The following is an 8,807-nucleotide window of genomic DNA, read 5'->3' as shown; positions in this document are numbered from 1 at the left end:
CTTTAAATTACAGCCTGCTAATTACTGGGAAAGTACAGAGTAAGGAACTGTTAAGTAAGCCATAAGATAAAATAGGTACTGAGTAAGTAATGGGTATGATACTAGAAATATGTGCTAATTACTGGGTATCCTACAAATACTTTACAAATAAGGCATGTAACTTTGTTCCGAATCCCTTGTACTCCTCTGCATAATCATAGATTACAAAATTGAATTAAAAGTATGACAGTTTATGCAAGTGATTATTACTGTCATTTTTTATAAATAAGGAATGCAGCTACAATTTTGAATGCAATGTAGTTCTGAATGTAATTATAGATCCTTTAACATTATTTACTGTGCACATACAGAGATTACAGGCACTAGCAGAGGTTCATGGTGCTTTGTACTAGGTTCAGGACGTGTGATTTACCACAATAATCACCATCACATACTTCAGAGATATTTTACACTGTTTAACCTATGTGTATTGATGTATTATATGAACATAGCTGACTAATGAGGAAATGATTAAATAAATTGAAGAATACCCAGTAATAGCTACATATTTCTAGTATCATGCCCTTTACTTACTCATTACTTATTTTATTTTATGGCCTACTTAACAGTTACTTACTCTGTACTTACCCAGTAATTAGCAGGCTGTAATTTAAAGTGTTACCATTTTTTCTTTAAGGACAATTTGGCCTTAAACTCTTGCATGGGTTTCTCAGCCATTAATAGTTTGAAAAAGCACAGTTTAGGCCAAATATTGCAACTATTATAAGCACTTCCTTAATGAGGAGGACTTATTAGGTATTAAAGGCCTATTCCAATTTTTCCCAGGGAGTTTCTAAATAACTTTGTTAATCAGTGAATTTTACAGTAATTTTGAAGTCCCCTTGAACCATAAGCTCAGCTGGTGTAAATGTTAAATGTGACGTGTTTGGATGATTTATTTACAGCATTCCCCCTGAGTCTCAGCTGCATAGCTGAAGTCGTTTGGAGCTCTATTTATAGTACTAGCTTCTTGCTACAATGTCAAATGTAACTTGATTCAGTGTGCTAAGTCACAGCGTGTTTGGTGTCAGCTGTTGGATGCCTGGTCTGGGGCTCTCTCTCACTCTGCCTAATGGAGCCTGAGGTGGGAGAAGTGTGGAGCTTCGGACGTGACAGCTCTAATTTCCTGGGGCTCCCTGGGCCTTGCCCATGGGATGATGAGGACGAGCCACTGGGCCTTGGGGGCATCAAACCCAAATCGTCTCCCATCCCACGGCGACGGAGCTCAACATCTTCCTCCTCTGAAGATGAAGCCCAGCCTCCACCCTCCAGCAGCCGGAGGGTTTCCTTCGCAGATGCCTTTGGCCTGAGTCTAGTCTCAGTTAAGCAGTTTGATTCTTGGGCCTTGGGTTTCCCTCCAGACCCTTTGGAGGGTGATCTGACAGAGACCAAAGAATACTCTCTGACCCAGCTCTTCACTCTCCCCACTACTCCAGAGGAACTGATGCAGAAGGTCCAGGATCATAATCTGGAGCTGGAGAGTCTGGAGCTTCTCCCAGGCACCACCACTGTGAGAGGCATCATTCGAGTGCTGAACCTCTGTTTTGATAAAATGGTGTACATCCGCACTTCTCTGGACTCCTGGAACACCCATTTTGATCTGCTGGCAGAATACATGCCTGGGTCAAGCAATGGCACAACGGACTCCTTTTCATTCAGACTGACACTAGTGCCACCATTTGGGGAAAAAGGAGCTAGGGTGGATTTCTGTCTTCGATATGAAACACTTTTCGGAACGTTCTGGGCCAATAACAGTGGCCAAAATTATGTTCTGTTTTGCCAAGAAAAAGCCAAAGGACAAGGAGAGAACGAGAAGAAACACAAAAGGAAAAGCTGCTTGAAGTCAGCCAGGTGAGAAATCAACTGTGAGACAAAAACACCTGAAAATCAATGACATTTACACAGTAAAGAATTGTGGTCATATATTATTATAATATGTCTCAGATATTTCTGTTTTATTATATGGATATATCTATTAAGACTTACCGTATTTATCCAGTGAAAAACTAGTGATGTTACACATTACAGATGAAAAGTTTTTACATGTTAATGTGACACATTTTTAGTTATACACTCTACACACTTTACTTCATAGCCCTGCTTTGAAACGATGACATAATCATGATAAAAACAAGTCACAGCAAATGTTGAATGTATGATCACAGATTTTGGTTAGTAATATTGCTGCGTTAGGTTATCACTGTTCCATAACTGTAAGGGCAGGTGTAATAATGTTCACTGTGATGATAGCTTAGGTTACACACTGAGTTTTCTTGAGTGTACCCTTGGAAGCTGTTATAATATACATATATTAATCTGACAAAAATATTGCTATATTACTCATAACATCAAATGATATCGACCATAATATAAGGCATGGTTATGTCAATGTTAAAAAGAAATAAATAGTTAATATTTATATGAAAAATACTTTCTTGGCTGTGTTATTTGACCTACAACTTTTTTTTCAGTTATGACTGTTCTTCTGAGACCAGTTCTACCTCGAGCACAGAGGAAGCCCCAGGTAATATTTTCAATCACTTACTGTTGAGTATACATTAACAAGAATCTCTCGAGACCACTGAGCCTGTGAGCCTCTAAACTGAGGGTTGTTCTTAACGTAGCAGTGATACCCAGACAATACCAGCTCAGTGGGGTCCCTGTGGAGGCCTTGACAACTGACAACAAAGAGGTAAAGGGGGGGGGGTGAAAATTAATGTGCAGGAAATTCAGTCTTATATAAAATTTAATTTAAACCGCAAATCATTAAGATCATGTATGCTACAAAATGCTCCTACATGGTAAAGAAGCCTAAAAAAAGGGAAAACAATTGTGGATATAAAAACAGGGTTGAGAAAATGGCCAGCGGGTATACAAATATGATCATATGTTATCTATGTTTTTTTTAGAAATATATCTGAATTGTGAGGTGGCTGATGTTACTGAACCTGTAGCTGTCAAAGGAGAAAAAACAGAGGAGGAATGCATGAAACATCAGGTCAGTTCGAATGTATACACCCTAATATATCCTAGTATACATTGTCTAGGATACTGCGGCTAATAATGGACATTTTGTTCCGCAAAGAGATCTTGTCACCTCTGTCAACACCTTCAAAATTAATGTAATTCAGTAAGCGGTGTGGTACTTCTTTTTTTTCCGTCAAAATATTCCTTTGGTAAGAACAATTTCATGGGTTTCATGATTTTATTATCTCATCATATAAACAATGCAAACAGACTAGAGTATTAGAGTTTAAACTCACACACACACAAACACACACACACACATAAGAAAGAGAATGATAAATAAATTCAAAGTCAGTTCAAATCTAACATAGAATTAGAATAGGTTTAAGCAGTAAATGTAAAAGACACGGGGCTTGTGCAGAAGAGATGGGAATGTTGTGACACTGTGATACTGGCTGCTCTTTTTTTTCTTAGGAATGTCATGTGACATGAAGCTTTTACATGCTTCGCCTTGACATACTGTACCCACAGGCTAAATAAGACACACAAGGCTGCATTCTTTTGAAACAGTTTATTCTTGTACAGGAAATAAGACCGCAGGTAGAGTAAAAAAAGGATTTACAAAAAAAAAAAACATATTTAGACACATATGACAAGTAGCAAATATGCAATGTGTTACGTTGTAAAATGTCACTTAATAAGTGACGGTATGGGACAATCACTTTGTTTTTTCCATGTCACCACATGTAATGGCTCTCATTTACAAAAGTACTTTATACAGAATCATACTTTGCAAAGTCAATTAGGCGTCTGTAAAGGCTTCCTCTGTTGTGCAGTATTGTTTTGTTTATGTTTTAAAGTGTACAGACAAAGGTTTGCTTTTATAACTAATGTTTTACTGTGTATTATTTACCTCAGAACACCAAATTAGGTCTAAATTTACTCTTACTTCTCTGCCATCAGGAAGAAAACATCAGAGACCACAGTAGGAGAAGCAGGAGGAAAGCTGCACGACTGGCAAAAATAAGGCAGTACTTTGCTGAAAGAGAGGAAAAGAACTCCCAGCAGACTGAGAAAGACTCCAGTGAAATGGCTGTAATGATGAATGTGGAACACCCTGTTCTGGAAAATGTGGAGGCTCTTTTAAACTCCTCAGTGCCACAAACAAATATATCAACAGAAGTCTCACCTTCTGAGTCAGAGAAAAACAAGGCAGAGAACACTGCTACCAAACATGTTCCCTCAGTACAAGACAAGGGAAATATTCCAGTAATACCCTCTGAACTAACAGCTTCCATATCTCAGGGAAATGGTTCTCAGGACTCTGTGAACCATCATAAACCCACAAGAAGCTCAGTCTCTCAAGCTCTGGACATCAGCCAAAATAAAGAGACAGTTAATGTCCAAAATGTTTCAGTCACACAACAACTTCTTGAATGCCAAAACTCTGAACCATCCATTAGTAAGAGTGTGGAGAAAGCATGGGAACAATTTGAAAAAGGTGCCATGGAAAGGATAGGAAGCACAATGGATACAGGGACATGTCTGGATACCACCAGCAATAGAGTTGAACCAAATAATATAGATTATGACGTCTCTGAAAATTACCCAGATGCTCAGAGCTCTGGTCATAGCTTCACATTTGAGACGATAGTAGCTCCACTTTACCATCAAGTTTTTGAAAGATTGGAAAATGAGAAAAGAGAACTAAGTAGAGAATCAGAACATGGAAAGTCAGTTGGGAATATGGGGGGCAGATGCCTGAGAGCAGTCACGTACCAAACTTATCCCAGGACGCAAAGTGTGGAAACAAGGCCAAACACATGTGTATCTGAAAAACATGTGCTTAATGATGTTTATCATGGGGCCTGCAACGAACAACTTCTGCCAGATTCATTCAACACAAAGAGCGCCATTGAGAAGCATACATCTGGAACAAATGTAAATACAGACCTTCCAAACATAGAGGCTACACTTCATGATGTCTCTGTAACGGACACCATGGAGGACTGGCTGAACTCTAATATTTCAGAAATCAATATGGCATCAAAGGACACACCTACAGAGAAACAGCAGTTAGCAAGCAGCCTGCCTTCCCAGCTGGAGTGTTTGAACAGAACACATTCCTTAGAGGAGCGTGTACTTGATCAAATGGACAAATCACACACCAGCACAATTTTACAGAGTGGACATTTCTTGGACAATTCATCAGAGGATCTTGGGGGCAAATCACTAGGCACCACATGTATCCAAAGTGAATGTCCACCAGAAAACCCTGAACATGAGCATGTACCTGTAGATTATATGATTTTAACAACACATCCTAACTTAGACAAGATATTAGTTCCTCTAGTCTCAGAAAAATCATCATTTACAGATAGTTTAATCGGTCGCAAATCTTTTGAAACAGGCTTTAGCCCTGAGATTCCTAAACACAGCAAAAACCATACAATTCCACCTTTAACTTCAGGTGGATTTCAAACACCCATGGCATCCACTTTCATAGAAATGTTGCCTATTAATATAGGTCAGGAGAAAAGTAAGAGTCCTGTTCCTCAGTATGCTTTGTTTCAGACTCATATGTCATTAAACATCACACCTACCATGTGCCAAAGTGAATCTTCAATCCCACCTCAGAGCCTGACTTCACTGCCCTTATTCCAAACCCAAAGTCCAGGCCTCACATCTATTCAGCAGAGACACACGGCTGGTGTTACAGAGGCCCAGTTACAAGTTACAGAGAGCAAAAATGTGACTCACGTATCAGATCACATTCATCATTACATTGATAGGGAGCCCCGTCATTTTAGCAGTGAGACAGAATCAAGCTGTGACAGAAATAATAAAAAGGATTTTTCACCAAGAAAGGATATTAACCCAGAAGAGATACCACTAGATAAGTCTTCTCTAAACCCTCTGCATATCAGCCTGGAACATCAGAATAAGGCATTTACTTCAGACAACAACTGTTCTGAAGATTTCAACAGAAATTTTGAGAAAAACAAAGATATTTTCATACGTAGCAGAAACAATAATCCTACTAGTGTCATAACAGACAATGAGGATGATGTCTGTGAAGAATACAAATGTGTAGAGAATCCTGTTGTGAATAAAGAGCAGGAATCAACAGATAATCAATATCAGGCAGTGCATAATTTAGAAGTAACCGAGAAAACAAGGAAGTTAGAAGATCAAGAAGAAGAGCAGAAACAAGAAGTGCAGAAACACAAAGAAGAGGTGGACAAAGAGGAAGAACAAAATGAAGAAGAAGAACAAAATAAAGAGGAACAACAGAAACCAAAACTAGAAAAACCAGAAGATGTAGAACATAATGAACTAGACGAGGAGCAAGAGCAAGAACGCTCAGAACAGGACAAAGTAGATCAGGAAGAACTAGAAGAGGAAGATAAATTAGAAGACAAAGGGATACAAGAAGACGATGATGATTTAGGAAATAATAATATTTTTGAAGATGAGTTATTGTACATAGATGATGATGATGATGATGAGGAAGAGGAGGAGGAGGACATGAGTGGAAAAGCTACAGAGCATTATTTTGACTATAGGGAGAATGTGGATGATGATTTGCCTCTTGAAGTGGAGACTGAGAAACGAGAGAGGGTTAGCAGAGTAAGCTCCGTGGCTACAGTAGAAATCACTAACATAGATTCCTTTAATACTGAGGATCACCTACAAGTAAACCAAGGCTTTATCAGTGGAGACGATGAGCTCTCTTTGGAAAAAGATTCCTCACAGCAAGATCTTAGTGGAAACAGTGACAAACTCAAATTGACATACAGAGAAATTGAGGCCTGCTTCCAAGTAAAGAATGAACAAGAGGGTGCCACTACTGAAGTCAGCAAACCATTAGAGAATCCTGAGGACATGAATTCTCAAAGTAAGAAGAACATGGATGATAGTGCATCCACAGAATCTGTGACTGATGATGAAATGGAGCTGTATCTCCACAGACTGAAAGCTGAGTTCAGAGAGACTTCATCCAACAGGAACTATAACAAGAGACCCTCTGTGAGCCGAACGAGGACCATGCCCTCCCCCATGCCGTCCATCTCAGAGTCTGTGGATGAGGACCAGCCCAATACCAGACTGGAGGATCTGACTATGGAGGAAATGACAGAACTTGAGAAGGCCACACTGCTTCTTTTGGATGAAGAGGATGAGGTCAGGAGACAAAATGTGCTCTGGTGGAGAGAAGTCTTCTCCTCTATCAACTTGTCAAAAATGTTTGGCTACACATTTCTGCTGGTTGTATTTTTAATGACAGCGTACTATTACAATTTCATTGCATGTTTTGGGCTCTACTTGCTGGCCTTGTATTGGCTCTACTTTCGAGGAGAGTCTGAGACATTAAAAGTCACACAACCAGAAACATAACTATGAAACAATGTAGAATTTGGTGAATTAACTCTGGATCACATAAGAGGATCTCCAATACATCCCGAAGGTCTCAGGTGGAGCTTCAGCATGCCAGAGAATGCAGTTTCACTTCTCTATAGCCCATGGCTTTGGAACGTTATACCCCTTTAGCTATTCTTGGCATGGGTCATGTTGACCATAGGCTCATGTGTTGCTGCTTCAGAAAATCTCACCTCACGTTACTCCTTCTCCCATTGAAATCATAGGTTAGTTAAATTGGAGTGTCTGTATAGTACAAAATTTGGCAAATTTTGCAAGGAGAGTAAATCATATACAAACAAGCCAACTGCTAATTATGAACAGAGTGCTAACAGGACCACTCCAAACATATGGTAACATTGCTGCATTACTTCCAAAAGTGGCTGGAAAATGAAAAAGGCTGATTTTTTGTGCCTTTTTCAGCCAAAAGCTGACTTTTTTTTACATAATTCCTGTTATATGTTTCAAAGAATGATTTTTGATAAAATAGCAATTTCATCAGAACATGAACTTTATTTATAGTCACAATGAATTCTACCAGAAATATTTAGTATCTGTGTGTTTTCACAATAATGAATATTATTTTGGTTTAGATTTTTAAAAAAGAAATGGTCAATTTAAAAATCATTCATTTTCATCTCAGTAAGTTTTATAAATTACTAAACCTCTTCATATGTCCACAACAGTTTAATACCAGTAGCGTGGTCTTATCTTCTTCAGACAGAACCTTTGATAATGGTGTGTATCGTATATAAAAAGTCTGCTCTGGTCAGACAGGTGTCTACCACTGGACACAATCATGCCTCAGTTTTCACAGAATAAAAACATCCATTTCAACATTCATAGGACAATTAATACACAAATACATTTGAGGGTAGACACATTATTTTTATCTATATATTTTTATCTTTTTTATCTGTGATCTCTTTGTTTATCTACTCTGCTCATATCACTCCTCCTATAATACACTTCTGTGCTCTTGTATGCTTATTTTAAATCTGTTTGTGTGAGTTTCAAACCTCAACCTTTTATTTTTAATGTCAAGTCAGTATCTGTCACATGGGCTTTACTGTCATTTCCCAATATAACTACATGAGTTTTATACCCCTCTAGCCAACACTTGACATAGCACATGGCAAACTTAACTTCATTTATTGCACATTTAAGTAGCCAACTTCAATAATTAATAAGGGTATCTATAAATATTTTGTGACAAAGAGGAACCAGGGCAAACAATTACCAACAGAATTTGTACAGACATATTGGATTACAAATATACGGTGGCCAGTGATGATTCGGGGACATGAAGAAGCATCTGGAACCTTCACTATTCAAGGATATACTGTTACAGTCTAAACAGGACCCAATGATCTCCAAAATCATAA

Source organism: Hoplias malabaricus, chromosome 17 (assembly GCF_029633855.1).
Source record: "Hoplias malabaricus isolate fHopMal1 chromosome 17, fHopMal1.hap1, whole genome shotgun sequence".
In the NCBI taxonomy this organism is placed as follows: domain Eukaryota; kingdom Metazoa; phylum Chordata; class Actinopteri; order Characiformes; family Erythrinidae; genus Hoplias; species Hoplias malabaricus.
Note: the sequence above shows the minus strand (reverse complement) of the source record.